The sequence below is a fragment of the Alosa sapidissima genome, chromosome 17 (genome assembly GCF_018492685.1).
Source record: "Alosa sapidissima isolate fAloSap1 chromosome 17, fAloSap1.pri, whole genome shotgun sequence".
NCBI classification, from domain to species: domain Eukaryota; kingdom Metazoa; phylum Chordata; class Actinopteri; order Clupeiformes; family Clupeidae; genus Alosa; species Alosa sapidissima.
In genome coordinates, this window is record NC_055973.1 from 8,399,687 (window position 1) to 8,415,833 (window position 16,147).

Below are 16,147 nucleotides of genomic sequence, written 5' to 3' on the forward strand. Positions count from 1 at the left end.
AGATGAGAATCCACACGGCCAGCTGGGTCAATTAGCCCATCCAAATTGCTGGGCAATTCAAGAGCAGTAATCTCATTAGCTACAGAATTGTTAAGACCATGAAAAAATGCATCAATCAAAGCACTTGGGTTCTAATCCACAGAAGCGACTAGAGTACGAAACTCTATGGCAAACTCTTGTTTTAGGCACATTAACTCTCAAGTCACCTCCCTTCTCCTCAAAGATCGGTCAAACACTTTAAGCATTTCATCAGAAAAATTCTTAAAATTGGAGCAAAAAGGTGCGCCAGAATCCCATACAGCAGTTCCCCAGTCCCGTGCCCTCCCTGTCTGGAGGGAGATGACATAGGCTACACGAGAGCGATCCGTGGGATATGCAGAGGCTTGTAACTCCATGGACAAAGTACACTGGGATAAAAAAAGAGCAGCATGTACCAGGTTCACCAGCATATGGCTGAGAAGGGGGAAGACGAGGCTCACGTGAAGGAGGCACAGGTGGATCTACCTGGAGAGGCACAGGATCGGTATGTGACGGTGTGGAGATATTGATGTACTGTATGCTGATGACACAGTCCTGTTTACACATGGCAAAGAGCCAGGACAGGTTGCCCTGAAAATTGACACAAACACTTACTAAAGTCACAAAGTGGCTCAACAATTCTTGTCTCACATTAAATACTGATAAAACTGTCATCAAAATAGATTTAACAAAGTACTATTCCAAACATATACGTAGATCTACAGTGCGCCCATTTCACTCGCACATGCGAGTAAAAATGATGCCGTGCGAGTGCAAAAAAATATTTAGGCGCACTGGTGCGAATGACTTCTAACCATGTCAATGTTTGTCTGCAAAATACACCGCAACATCGAGAAACATTACTGGTGCAAACCATAGAATCACGTCGCGAATGCAGCATAAAAACTACACCTCCCATCAACGTTAGCAGTTTCGCGTTGTGACTCGCTAGTAGTCGCTTCTATCAAATCCAAGAGCGTGCAGAAAAAGCGGAAAGTTAGACTAGCCAGCCAAGATGCAAAGATTGAAGAAATTAGTTCTTCTATCCTGCGAATTCATTGGATATAGGAGGAACAGGATGAGATTCTGAGAATGCAGTGAGAGAAGGAAAGGTAACCTAACATGCCTTTCAGCCCAGTTGACGTATTGGCTGCAATAAGCAAAATATAGCTGTAGCGAACCGGCACAAAAGTAACCTCCCGTAATACTCCCATTTTATTCAAAGGTAGAACGCTACTGACAACTCCAGGCTTCCACGCATGCTTGTTTGTTTACACCGAATACAAGCTGAAGTGCAAAACGAAAGTAGGCCTAACGTTTGCCTACTGCCCCTATCAATGCAGATATTTCAAATAAAAACTAAAAGTATAAAACATGATTAGCCTTGATTAGCCTATGTTGGGTTTTGTGGAAGAGAAAATGGACTGTTTTAGTAGTAGTATTAGGCAGTATGCAGTCAGATAGGTCACCATGGGCATATTTGGTTTAGCTATAGATGGATTCACAAATAAATAAATTAGCCTACATTTGGCAGGATACTTGATGTACAGGCTAAATGCAAATATGGCAATGTATTATATTATTTTACATTAACAAAATGTAGGAAAATAGAACAGGCTGAAAATAAAGTAGGCACTGATCTTTAAAATCCTGTTTCCTGTAGCCTAAATGTTGTCAGTTATTCTTAATGTGACTTAACTGACTGTGCGCCCAAATTTTTGTCTGTGCTCCTAAATTTTTTAACTTGGGAGCACAAGTGCTCCTGAAAAAAAATGTTAGTGTAGAGCCCTGACGTAGATGGGAAAAAGTAAAAAAATGTTGATGAGTTTAAATACCTGGGAGTGACTTTAGACTACACTCACTTTTAAAAAACACATTAAAAAGCTGGGGAATACAGTGAAGTATAGCATAGCTAATTTCAGACACATTCGTAATTCATTAACTGTTAATGCTGCTAAGGCCTATGTAAATGGAACACTCTATCTACATCTTTTTATGTTAGTAATGGGGTAAGGCAGGGGGGGATTTTATCTCCAGCCTTATTTAATGCCTACATGGATGACCTGTCCAGGCAGTTGGGGACATGCCAAACCGGCTGTATGGTTGGAGAAATGTTGATTAATCATTTCTTATATGCAGACGACCTAACCATTCTGTCACCAAGCAGCAGTGGGTTCCAACAGCTACTTAATATCTGTTCTGATTATGGGGTAGAATTTGATATTAAATATAATGCAAAGAAAAGTGTGGTTATGATATGTAGAACAAAAGATGATTTAAACATTAAATTCCCTTCTTTCTATCTATCTGGAGAAGAGCTGGGAGTAGCTAATACCACAAAATATCTGGGGCACATCCTAACAGATACACTGGAGGATGATGCTGACATGAGCAGACAAAGGAGAGTGCTATATGTCCAAGCCAACATGCTGGCTAGAAAATTCCATCACTGCACTACAGATGTTAAAATCAACCTGTTTCGAACTTACTGCTCCCCTCTTTACACAGCTCCTCTCTGGGTTAGATATAAGAAGGAGAGCCTGCTTAAGCTAAAAGTAGCCTATAATGACTGTCTCAGGATTCTCTTGAAGAAACCAAGAAGTACCAGGGCAAGCCAGCTGTTCTGTAGGCTGGGTTTAACTACTTTCATGGCTTTGGTGAGAAATCTCACTTTCAAGTTTATGAACAGGCTGGACCGATCCATGAATGAGCTTATTGTTCAGATAGTAGATCCAAGTCGTAGCTCTGTGAGGTACATGTCAAAAATATGGGAACACTGGTATCTGTGCCTTCATTAGCTCTATTCTTCTGTTGTTGCTGTATAGAATGTGTATATATGAATGTGTGATGTTTTATTGATCTGTGTACAGTATTGTCTTCTGTGGGCCTTGAGCCTGTAATAAAGTTTATAAAGTTTATTAAATGCTATGATTATGTCTCACTTACATTACTGTATGTCAAGCTGGTCCCAGGCTAACAGGACTGCCTTGAAATCCATTAGATCAATTTACAAACAAGCTCTGAAAATACTAGACAAAAGATCAATTCAGTACCACCACTGTGCCATACTGGGCAAGTATAACATGCTTAGCCTCGAAAACCTCATACTATATTTTTACGTGCGCCTAATACATAAAATAATTCACAATGCTGCTCCACCACCTCTGAAAAAATTTGTCCAACCCTGCTCTGAACGAATAGGCAGAGCCACCAGATCCATTACTAGGGCAGATTGTAGCCTCCCAAATCGGAGCACTGCATTTGCACAATCAGTTTTCTCTTTTAGAGCTACTAAAGCATGGAACACTCTCCCCAGTAATCTAAGAAGTGTTACAGATTTCCATACTTTCTCACGTGAAGTGAAATTTTTTTAAGTAATCAGTCTTGTCAGCACTAATCATTATTCTGTATATTTTTAATTGAGTGTGTGTGTGTGTGTGCGTGCTTGTTGTTCCTATTTCATTTTATCTTATTGTATTCTTCTTAGGTATTGAGCATGCATAAAGTATCAGTGGTTCCATGTTATACTTCCACCCACAATGAATGATTCTGAATACTGTGGCACAACAAGTTAGCATGTTTCATTTTAAGACTTCATCTTAAAGTCTATTATACAAAAATAATTTTCCTTTAACATTGGTGTTGCAATACTAAGTACATCTGAAATCCTACTCTCAGTACACACCTGTATAACACACTGGTGTTGGAATTACATGAATATTTCACGTAAACTTAATTCAAACAATTTGATTGGAATTGATTGGAATTTATCAAATTGGGTAAGCACAGAATTAATCAATTTTGTGAACCGAAAGAGAAATGCTGGACTAATTTTAGACATTTCATTCATGTGCAACCGATGTACACAATAAAAGGGAACACTTTACTTGACAGTATCGGCATAAGAGTGACATGACACTCATGAACACATGACACGGTCATGACACATGAACCCTAACCCAAAACCTAACCCTAACTTGTTTTGACAAAAACTGAATGTCACTTAATAACAGAAGCGTTGTCATAAACATTTATTACTTGTTTATGAACGTTCATGACAGTGTCATGTCACTCTTATGTCGATACTGTCAAGTAAAGTGTAACCCAATAAAATCAAGACATTCTCCAGCAGGTTTTTTTTTTTCAGTGTATGCTGCTCCCAAACTTTATGCACAGATACACATGCATCCAGAAGCAGTAATCATAATGTCCCATGCAGAATGGATGTGTCTTGGAATTTCACACAAATGATTGACACACATCGACATGATCACGTGACTCTCCCCGGGTAGATTGAACCCACCCATGTGTCTCTGTGACCAATGATTCTCTCTCACCAATGGTTCTCTATAAGAAACCAGTGAATTGGGCAAACAAGCTGTCAATCAGGCACCCCAACTTTGATTGACAAGAACTCGAGCCTACATCAAGCCTCGAAGACGAGACCCAGATATCCTTGTAGCTTAGAAGCAAAGAGTATAGAACAGGGGGGGTCAAGAGCATGCAGATTAGCTTTGGCATGTTAGCATACGCCATTTTCAAGTATGGCGCAACATGTAGCATTTGGAACCAGCTCTGTTCACGAAAGTCTGTGTTGGTGCTCTCATGTCGAGCTCTCATGCGTGTACATGTTGGTGGGCGGGTACCTATCCGGTGGCTACAGCCAAACGTTACTCAGTGTGTATTTCTTGAGGAGCCTACAGCAGGCAGACCGCTATTAGTTAGAGCCGCTGTTAACCAATGAAATGAAGTTGCACTTCAAGGTGAGTCCACTATGACTCCACGCGCGTTCCCGATAGGGCTGGGACAATGCATCGACGTAATCGATGACGTCGAAGCAAAAAATACGTCGACGCAAAATACGAGTGTCGATTCGTCAAGCATAACGTGTGCTGCTAAATATTTTTAATTTTACACCTTCAGTGTTTTCCATACGTTGACTAATCTGTGGCTGGGCACCACAAAATCAAAACCGGCCACCACACATTGATGTTCTATGTTGTAGGCCTACTATTTAAATTAAAGATAAGATAAAATAATTTCATTGAGCTGCACTTTTTACTCACACAGCCTTTCCTCGCCCCGCCCGCTCTCTCTCGTTACGAGCCCGCTGCTCCTCCTCATATACGCTCCTCCTCTGCATGTGCATTTAACAAAATATTCACGATTGTTGTTGCCACATAGAAGCACTGCATAGAACACAGTGGGCTAAATTGCTATTAAATCCGCTTAGCATCGTGACCATGCTGCGCTTGTTCAAAACTGCTGCATTAAAGTTAAAGTAAACTCTGCAACATAGTTTAGTCTCCTCAATGTACTAAGTTAAGTTACAGTATGCAATCAAGCAGTATCTCAGAGCTAACGTTAGAATACTGTTTGGATGTCAAGTTTAGCATGCTTACTTGCAGCTGCTTGTATTCGTTATTCATGCAGGGCTCATTTTATTGACTCTAAATGTTTGCAAAATCCCGATGTAAATGGAAAAGTGTTTTCCAAGACTCAAAAGTGCTTGTCCAAAGGAGAAGTACGAACCGTTATTTGAACTAACTACGTTATGAATTGCATCCACACATCAGCAGCCTTTTAACTGTGTTAATGTTAATTGCAAGGATTCCCACACGAACGTCTTAAAATGACAGGCACTCAATTAGACATAGGCCTACACTACTGAACTTTATTGAATGCTACCTCTGACTAAGAATGCATTACTTTGCACTTGTATAGTCTTTTATTTTGGAATCTTAAGAGCAATAAACATATATTGCAATGTTAAAGAATTCATGTTTTTTCATTCAGATATGTAAATAAACATGTATAAGTTGCTATTAGTGAATTAATGGGGAGATAATCAAATCGAAATCGAGTCGGACTGAAAAAATGAATCGTTAGATTAATCGATGCATCGAAAAAATAAATCGCTAGATTAATCGTTTAAAAAATAATAGTTTATCCCAGCCCTAGTTCCCGAGCAACTTTTTCTTCTTCTTGTTACAAGCAAGATATGTGCAAGCAAGGTATGTGCATTGTCGCCACCCTCTGAACTGGAGGACGACTCTCTTTTTACAGAATATCCAATAAAAATCGACGTTGGTCCATGCGTCATTTCCAGCTTTGGAACTTGACGCATGGTCAGAGCCGACTGGCGCTGGATCCGAGCCCTAGTGTTCAATATAACGTTGACTATGAATTGGCCAGACTTACTAGCCTAGCCTCTCCCATTCATTTGTATGGGAGGGATAATACCAGAGACTTTCTAATGTGGAGACACAGCACTCAAAAAATACTCCATAGAAATGCATGGGGCTAGTTTGTCACGCCAATATGGCCGTTGTCTACACATATCCCACCCCTTCCTCGGCAAAACGTCGACATGTGAATACATTGAGCCAATCATGTGGTGTGGTGTGATATGAATACATTGAGCCAATCATATGGTGTGTTGTGAAGACATCGTGCCAATCATGTGTTGTGATCTCGCCGCTGGAGCAAGATTGGTGTCGTGAAGCCTTGCGCACGCGCATTTCTGCCGAAATGGATGCCCGACGAGTGCCCAAAAAGCGTTGTCATATGGCCGCCGAGTGGAGGGACTTGCCTAAAAGGACTTTGATAATACCTCCATGGTATAGAAGCACACAATTCAAATGACATGCAATTTCACCAAGAGTCCTAGAGGACACCAATCAAGCCCCCGCAATGATCAAAATGGTTTCATAGCTAAATTTTGATGGGAAATGTACTAATGCCTACTGACAATAAAAGTCTTACTACACAAGAACCCCTTTGAGTAGAAGCATAATCTTGTTGTCAAATGAAAACTAACATTCTGGAGATTCTCGTTTTATCTACATTTGCAGCTAAACACATAGGTATTTCAACACAAATACATGTGTGAAAAATCCATATTTTACTCTATAGTCATCTACTTTGAGTTACAGCTTCACAAGATCTGGTTTCAGGCCTCAATTGACCTGTCGCTAAGCCCCGCCCCCCATTGTTACCGTGTGAAAACCATATGAAAGCAGGCTTTGAGGATGTTTTGGTTGATTAAAGGATTTACTTTCCTCCAGAAGCTATCAAAAGGGACTTAATTATGCTATGGAGGGGTATATTCAAAACTTTAGAATACATACAAGGTGACAAGCAGTTGTGGCGAGTAGCCGTGCAAATCCCACTGACGTTAATGCTAGCTAGCTAGTGGAAGATTGATACTAAGATATGTTAGGTTACGTTAATATTTGATGTAGTAAGAATATAGTAGTTGGTTAATGAGCATTTTCATCTTGGGATTTAACAGGGAACCTGTGCCCACGTTGTTGGCTTAGTTGCCTACATTACGTCGAGCTGTTTCAAACGCGAGAGACGTCCTGTAGGCTACTTTTGATGAAAATATACCCCGTTTTCTAGCATCTCGGGGTATCGGCTATCAGTATTACACGTCCCCAATGCAAAACAATTGACCATGGTTATCCGTCAGGGTTTTTTGAGTTAATAAACTCCATAAATAACCATTAATTTGTCATTTTATGCCTGCCCCCGTTGTTTCCTATGGAGTTGCCCGAGCTGATGTCCGAGTCCCGTTGAGGCTGGACTGTCATTGGCTCATCAGCGTTCTAAGGGTGGCGCTTAGCGACAGGTCAATTGTGTTTCAAGGCCACTTTAAATGACCTAAAGGGCCCAAATGTGGGCAGTTCCAGAGGTTTATGTTACCGGCTCAAAGAAAAAACAACATTCAAGTCTCTGTAACTTGTTGGCAGTACATCACACTGAATTAAAAGCGCTAACCTGTGAAGTCTTTTTTTGAGGAAGATACAATATGGCAGGTCTTAAGAGAATAGTCCCAAAAACAAGGATTAGGTGAGAGTGGAGCAGTGTTTCTGCCCAGTAACATTTTAAAATGACATTACACAGTAGCAAAGTGCCAGCTTGAAAAACATCTGATGCTTGCAATGTACCTTCTGATAAAAATGTGTACCTTTTATCCAAAAGCAACTCACATCCAGACATGCATTTTTGACTGAAAGTAAATTTGTCTGCAAGTTGTTGGAATGAGGTTAATTTTCCATCAACATACATCATACTGCCAAAAGGAGCAATGCCTATCTTTTCCTCATGTGCCCATGCTGTGTGTCAGTTAATATTCCTGCATCTATGGCCTTGGTATTGTTACCACTTTCCTTTACCAGTTGCGCTGGAGGAGGACAAAAGCATTCAGCAATTGATTGAAGTACTGGTCACTGTAATCTACAGAGCGACTATTACTTTTCTGCTCATCAAATGGTCCTCCAGGGTGCTGTCACTTAGCTTAAGGACAAGACGGATAAAATGATGAGTGCTGTGTCTGTTGTGTATGTGTACTGGGGTACTCTGTGTGTGTGTGTGTGTGTGTGTGTGTACGTGTGTGTGTGTGTGTACTGGGGTACTCTGTGTGTGTGTGTGAGTGAGTGAGTGAGTGAGTGAGTGAGAGAGAGAGAGAGAGAGAGCAATGTGATATGCATGGGAGTTCCACAGGGAGTGCAGGGAGTAAAGATTCCCTGAGTGGGAAAACAGGGATGCAAATTTGGAGGCCTGTAAGATCAAACAACTGTGAGCTGTGACAAGGCACTGCACGTAGTCTTCCTCGTGTTCCAAAGTTTATTTGCTGCCTCTGCATTTTGAAACATCCATCTTGCTTTACAGTTAGGCTAATGTGTTTGGACTTCTACTGTGGGTGTTTATGAAAGAACCTATTGTGTATCATCACCAATGAACTTATCGGTCATATCAACATTGCTGTTGGAGCAATCACAAATAATGTATGCAGTTAATCTCTGCATTAGATGTTCTAGCTCAAGAGTAAACAATACATAAGGGTGCAACCCATATATATTGTATCTATGGTGCAACCACAGAATCAAAGTCTTTGAAAGACATACAGCTGTCTTTTGCAAGACAATTGAGAAGATCACCAGCCACCTTTCCTCCACCAAGCCTGGGCTAACTGCAGCACATTTAGTTGTACATATCTGTTCACATCTGTTACTGAGTTTCTCTTGTTCTATTTTAATAAAACAGTAACTAAACAGAGAACATTCAACCTGCATTGCAGAGGATCAACAGATGACACTACAGTACATCAACTACTATCAGAGGATGAGAGTGCAGAAGTTTAACCACTAGTCAAAGTGTAGTTGAAAGAGATAGTGGTAGAAGAAGAAGAAATAATTAAAGGGAAATGCAACTTAAATTCATACTAGCTGTGTTGTGTGTGGAGAGGAGTAAATCTCACAAGAGTTGGGTCTTTAAAAGCATCTTAAAGATAGAAGGCCCTATATAAAATACATGGTCTGATGCATAGGACGCGTCCAGTTCACTTTTGCTTGTTTAGTTTGACAGCAAAATAAAAGATCTGACGCCAGGGGAATGGTTCAAAATGGCTGTTCTTAAATTTTCTTAATTAAGCATGGATGTGTTTTGAGCAAAACATCTATTAAACCAATGAAAGAGCCATCTCCCATTCCCTTCATGGTACACACACCAGTAGTGCTAATAATATTGGAATTCAGGTGTTCTGCGTATTGTATTACATTTTAAGGGCAGTTGAGTGATCACAATAGAACAAGCATGACTTGAACTGAATTGAATTGATCTTGAACTGAAACAGACTTAATTTTATGAATGTTGTACATGCCAATAATGTTTTTTTTTTTTTTTATTATTAATTTTTATCCCAACGAGGCCATTGAAAGCCATGATAGGTCTCGTCACCCCTGAAATTGTTGCCTGATGGCAGAAACCAGACAGGAGGGTAGAGGCTTCCTTATGCCTGCCAAGAACTCCATACGCCCAGCATATAGCCTGCCTGTACGCAGTGTACCGGTATTGCCTAGGGATAAGTATGTTGGAAACTTCATTTTATTCCTGTTTTTCATGCATGATTATTGTCTATGCAACACATCTCTAGTCGCCGATAACTGTTTAAGTTGGTTCATAGGACTCAGTATAAAAAGCATGGTAAAGTAAACATAAACAATTAAAGCCTGTGTTGCAGGTTAACCACCACTGTTAATTAATGGGTACATAAAGCACTCAATATATGTATATCATTTTTAAAAATGTCTCCAAATGGTGTTAAATGCCAGTTTTTGTTGTTTTTAGCATTAGCGGGTTTTGTTACGCAATTCGGTGATGACGTCACTTTGGGGACTACATGATCTGCGCTTCATTCATTTCAATGCATTTCCATGGACATCGCGGTTACACTTTCAACATAAAGTTTGTATATTTACACTTCGAATTTCGTCACAGCATTTATATCACAGCTACCCGATGATCTACCAATGGTAATAACGGTGCCTGATTTCGGAGGTCTTGTTTTGGAGGGTATGTTTTACATTCATTCCTATGGGAAATGGTCGCGGTTACACTTTCAACATAAAGTTTGTATATTTACACTTCGAATTTCGTTACAGCATTTATATGACAACGACCCTATGGTCTAACAAAGATAACAATGTCTTCCGATGTTAGTTTAATGCAATTTTCTGAATTTGAGAGGCCTCGTTATGAGGCTACATAATGCACCTATTCAGTTCAATGCATATGCTTATAACGTTACTTTTTTTGTTACTGTCAGTGAACAGCACCGAGTGAAAGTCAACATTTTCTTTATATCTACTGATAGTGATCATGTCGTTAGTTCAGATAAGTAGGCTACCGGGCAAACTTAGTCAGAAGATCAGAACATAAAGCATCATGATAGCTAGCTATGGGCTAACTTTCCAGTCCCACCTGTGAGCCACCCCTGTTGTTGCAAACTCAGCTTCTAGCCGCCGCCGATTAGGCTGGTCGTGTCTTCAGCATGAATATTTTCGATAACTACTGCTCGTGATTGATTGCCATTGACATCATCAGGGTACGGCTTACCAAAGAGGGAGATAATATGGGCAAGTCGCAGTTTTGCAGGTGCTTGTGTGGGCTGTGCTGTCCCGATGGAAACTGTGGTGGAGAGCTGCAGTAACTAGGGAAGCGAGTGCATTTTGGCCGCTGGTCGAGGAGCTCCCCCGTGACCAGCATATGACATGATATCTATCTAGCTATCTATCTACCTGTCTATCTACCTGTCTATATACATATCTAGGCTATCTATAGCCTATCTATTTATCTATAATCTGCGCTATCTACTGCTGAACAATCCCTTACTCCTCTCTCGTTACTCTCAAGGTGACGTAATGCAATGCATTGTGGGGGAAAGGAGAATCACTTCAAACGCTGTGAAATAGTACCTGCTTCTTCGTATTATATTCCGTTTTGTGATGCCCAACAACATCAAATACAATGGATAACAGTTTAAATGTTTATTACCAACAAGCAAATTGTGCAAATTCGTTGGAAAATGAACCCTGCAACACGGCCTTTAACATACTCGTACGTGCAGGCTTGAAGTGGACCATGATCCTGGCTGAAATGTGTGTATGCTATCTTCAGCACAAACTAGAGATGCACCGATTGCAATTTTCTGGGCCGATACCGATTTTAGAGTTTGACCTGCCGATACCGATTTTAGCCGATTCCGATTTCATTTCTTCTAACCATTTTACAGCACAGACACACAAATAGTTATTTTCTATCTTTTCTTTGATAGAACATGTTAATATAGAAATGTAATCAACTTATCAATAATGAAATGGCTGTTAAAAAAATGGAACCGGTGAGCAGACAGATTCTTCTTCAAGTCTAACTTCAGCTGCAGTATCAAATTATGGATTAAGTTAAGTTATGGAACACCCATTTTTTTTTCTTCTCACATCCAATATCCAACTAAAGATATAAGAACATTTTTCATGATACATTTGAACATGCTACCATGGAACATATTTTTATATGCATTAATGAATTTATGAGAGGCTGAGGGAAAAGTGGGAGTAGGCTATCACACAAACACAGGGGAGAAGTGCTAATAGGGATTAGGTGCTCCACCATATAAAACAGCGCACGTCTGTTTTGTAAATTCCACGCAGAAAGCACAGCGTTTGCTGCATAGAAAAACTCAATAGCCTATTAGCGCTTTCTTTGTAGCCCTACATCCAGCCCTGAGTGTTGGCCTGGTTGCTAGCTTCTTCAAACTTTGCAAACTCAGCTGGGTGTTGTTACAATTGCGGCGCACGAGTGCATTTGACTGGCATAAAATCAGCATGTATCAGACTGACCGGCCGGTCGCCGGTCATGGCCGATCACGTGAAAATCGGCCAATTCCGGTCACCAGACGATCTGTCGGTGCATAGCACAAACAGATTCTAGCAGCATGCCTCAAATCCTGGATGCTGAGTGAGGCATTTCACATCTGCTGGTCATGGGGTGAGCCAAAACACACTCACTTCCCTACAGCACAAGTTCTCCACCGCAGTTTTCCATGGTACGGCACCACCCACAGACACGCTTACTACTGTCTTCCTCGCTCAGTAAGCGGTACCCTGACGGTGTCGATGACAATCAATCATTGAAACTAGATGTACCGCATAGCGGTACAAAATATGACCGCCGCTCAGTCCTGTACATCCATTCCACGAAAATAAATCACACTTCAATTTGTCTCCATATTTTACTCCATCCCCCACTCTTGAAACTTTTGTGTATGCTTGTTTGGCATGCCTGAGTGTGTGTCTGTGTGGCTGCACAGAAAGTAGCCTACTGGTGCTGAAAAGGTGAATAGATTGTAGAATAGCCAAAGAAGATGTAGCATTGTTATAATACCTTTAAAATCTCTAAACAATCACAAGTAGGGCAGTTCATCACAGTTCATCCATTGCAACTGGATTGATGAAAGGTCACTTACACCTGTAGGCTACATTGTATTTGGGAAAAGCAAAAGGTATCAGCATAATGTTATTTTTTATGTATTTATAAACAAAAACATATCTGTCAGTTCCATGCCGTTCCAGCTATCAAAAACAAAGGTCATTTTTGGATGGATGGATTTTAGTCATCTTTAGTCCATGTAATACTTTATTGTCAATGCACAAATTAAGTAACAGTAGTCTGAAACGTTATTGTTAATGCACAAATTAAGTAACAGTAGTCTGAAACGAAATGCTGTTTTACATCTAACCAGTGGTGCAAATAACTGACATGTCCAAATGGGCCTTGATGAAATGCGTCGCTAGACTGTTCATACACATTTTAACGGGCCAAAGTTGAAGAGCTTTTGTCCGTTATTGTTCGTGCAAATATAGGCTGATTCATGTTCCCTTGCATTGTGTAACTGAGGTCCATGGCTAGTCTGGCTTTCATCAGACCAAGCTCAATCTTTTAAGAAATCAAAAAATAAATAGTGGGCAGATCAGGCTAGGTTCACCCAGCCTAGTCCATAGGCACCCGATATTGTTTAATTTTCAGATTGAGATGTACACGCTCTGGCTATTCTAAATGCAAAAATGCATTAGGGAGTTATGACAAAACTGTAACTAACAAACTAGATCCTAATAGAAAGCTGTTAGCTTCCCTAAGCTACAGGTAGGATTATAAGGTAGGCCTATTTACAACATAAATTGTCAATAGGCTATGCTGGCGACACAAATAAAATCTCCTTTGGAAACCAATGGCTTACGACTTACAGTATCAAGCGGACTTAAACTGCCATATCGTGGCGAAAAGTTGTAATAACATTCACGCAGCTCCATGAGTCAAGGAAAGCGCGAATGAAGTAGCCACTTCTAAATGGGACCCACTACACAGTAGCTTAAGGTGTGTTGCTAAAGCAGCCATAATGAAATGAAGGTGTCATTGTTTGGATACTTCACACACACGTGCTTTTTAATTTCACAGACTACAACTACCAAGCTGGAATCAAAGCACATCGATTCCCCTCTCACACCCTGCACGCACTTAAAACAAAATAAACAGGCGTCTCAGTCTCACGCATGTATAGGCAAAACTGTATCAGACCGGTGAAACGTTGGTAAATCTTCCATTGCACAGAATGATTTTGTAGCACGTGCAATAAATGACAGTCGAAAGATACAAACAGTGCTGCTATCAATTTGCTTGGTATAACCGCATTTATAGTTTTCTACAAAGGCAATCAATCAAATGGGCCTCCATCACTCAACCAACGCTAACGGTAACATTACCTAGGTCCTTATTGATATTACAAGATTAACGTACCTGCAGTAAAAACCAAGCATGTCTGATAAACATCCTCAGATTTATTTCGGCTTCAAGAAGAAATGGGAATTACACTTCATGTGAACATCGTCCTGTCCTTATTAGATGTTCGCTGCGGTAAATTACAGTCCTTGTAGGAAGTGTCCATTGTTTTTCCAACCCACTTTTAACTTCCAACAAAATTACGTCTCACTGCAACGATGCGCCATCTAGTGGACAAGCGACTACTTATCGCCAATACTGAAAATGCAGCCATGATGATGATGATGATGATGAATATTTATTTTGGCTTTCTTTTGATCCTACTGAATTTGTAATTATGTATCGGCCGTTCTAATACCGATAGTATGTGGGTGCCTGTGTGTGTGCATGTTTATATGTGTGCACCGCCATTTACAGGCCAATGAGTGTACAGTCACTAAATGTACACATAACCTAATTTTTTTAGACCCCCCCCCCCCCCCCCCATGGATGAAATTCTACGAAACTTGGCATACCCCCAGAGAATGCCAGGTCAATCATACACATAAAATTTGGTGCAGTTCTGAACATCTTAACTGAAGATAGGGGCGATTAAAGCAGAATAATATTGCATTTTCATTTTTTACCGGGGGGGTGCAAATCACAAATGAGTGATTATGAGCCAGGTTGATGTGGGCCCTTGAGACCAACATACCATAAAAGATTCACAGAGAACTGTGTCTGCCCTACCCTCCTTTCGGGGGGTCCAGTCCAGCGGGGGGGCTGTAGATCAAAACAAAAAATGACGGTTCCATGCTATCCATGTGGGGGTACATGCCCACCAAGTTTTGTGTACCCCGGTCTTTCAGTGTCCCGGGAATCCTTGTTGGTGTACGTCACTAAATGTACACATAAATTATTTTATTGTAAGGCCCCCCATGACCGAAAGTACACAAAACTTGGCATGCATTCGGAGGGTGTCATAATGATCCTACACTTTTAATTTCGTGCAGTTTTGACCTTGTCAGCCAGAGATATTGTGATGAAAACACCTAATTTTTTGCTTTTTAATTTTTAACTAGGTGGTGCTATACATGAAATAAGTGGTAATGGGATGGGTTGACATGCCCCCCAACATACAAAAAAAATGTGGACCTCCTAGGCCCTACGGTTTTCGAGATATTCACAGAAAACTGTCTCCGGCCACCTACAGGCCAGTTGGTGTATAGTAACATAAATTAATTTATTGTGTGGCCCCCCATGAACGGAATTCCACAAAACTTGGCGTGCATACAGAGGGTGTCATAATGATCCTACACTTCCAATTTCGTGCAGTTTTGACTATGTTAGGTCACAGATACCTTCAATTACACCACCTCATTTTTACTTTTTTGTGTTTAACTAGGTGGCGCTATACATGAAATGAGTGGTTATGGAATGGGTTGACATGGCCCCTTGAGATCAACATACAAAAAAAAAAGGTCCTCCTAAACCCTACGGTTTTCGAGATATTCACAGAAAACTGTGTCTTCCCTACCCTCCTTTCGGGGGGTCCAATTCAGCAGGGGGGCTACAGATCAAAACGAAAAACGATGGTTCCATGCTATCCATGTGGGGTTACATGTCCACCAAGTGTCGTGTACCCCGGTCTTTCAGTGTCCCGGGAATCATTGACGGAAATTTGGGCATGCGAAAAAAAAAAGGAAAAAAAAAATCTGACTAAACCTATATGACCGCCGCTTCGCTGCGCGGCGGTCATAATTATATGGCTGCGGGCCATCATACATGTTATTAGTGGTTCTTGCCACCTCTTCCTCATCCCAGTCAGTCGCCATAGTTCTAGTACTAGGCTGAGGCTACCTTTCCTCCACGTCTCCCCAAAGTTACGTCATCACCCCCGCATCAACCCCCGCTAGAGTACAGAGCGTGGACTGGAGGGAGGGCACAATGTCAGAGGCTTTGGTGATAACGCTATCTAATTTCCTTTTTGTGCGACTGACCGACACAACCTACTCACACAACAGAGTTT

General features: G+C 40.9%; 1 long non-coding RNA gene across 1 annotated transcript in view; it reads right to left on the minus strand.

Moving 5' to 3' along the window:
• Positions 1 to 16,147, minus strand: part of LOC121688960 — a 27,881-nt gene continuing 11,734 nt past the window's right edge. Inside the window, exons 2-3 of the long non-coding RNA XR_006024737.1 lie at positions 435 to 504; positions 1 to 48 (exon numbers count right to left, since the gene is read on the minus strand). This is a non-coding gene — a long non-coding RNA (uncharacterized LOC121688960). The remainder of the gene's footprint in view (positions 49 to 434; positions 505 to 16,147) is intronic.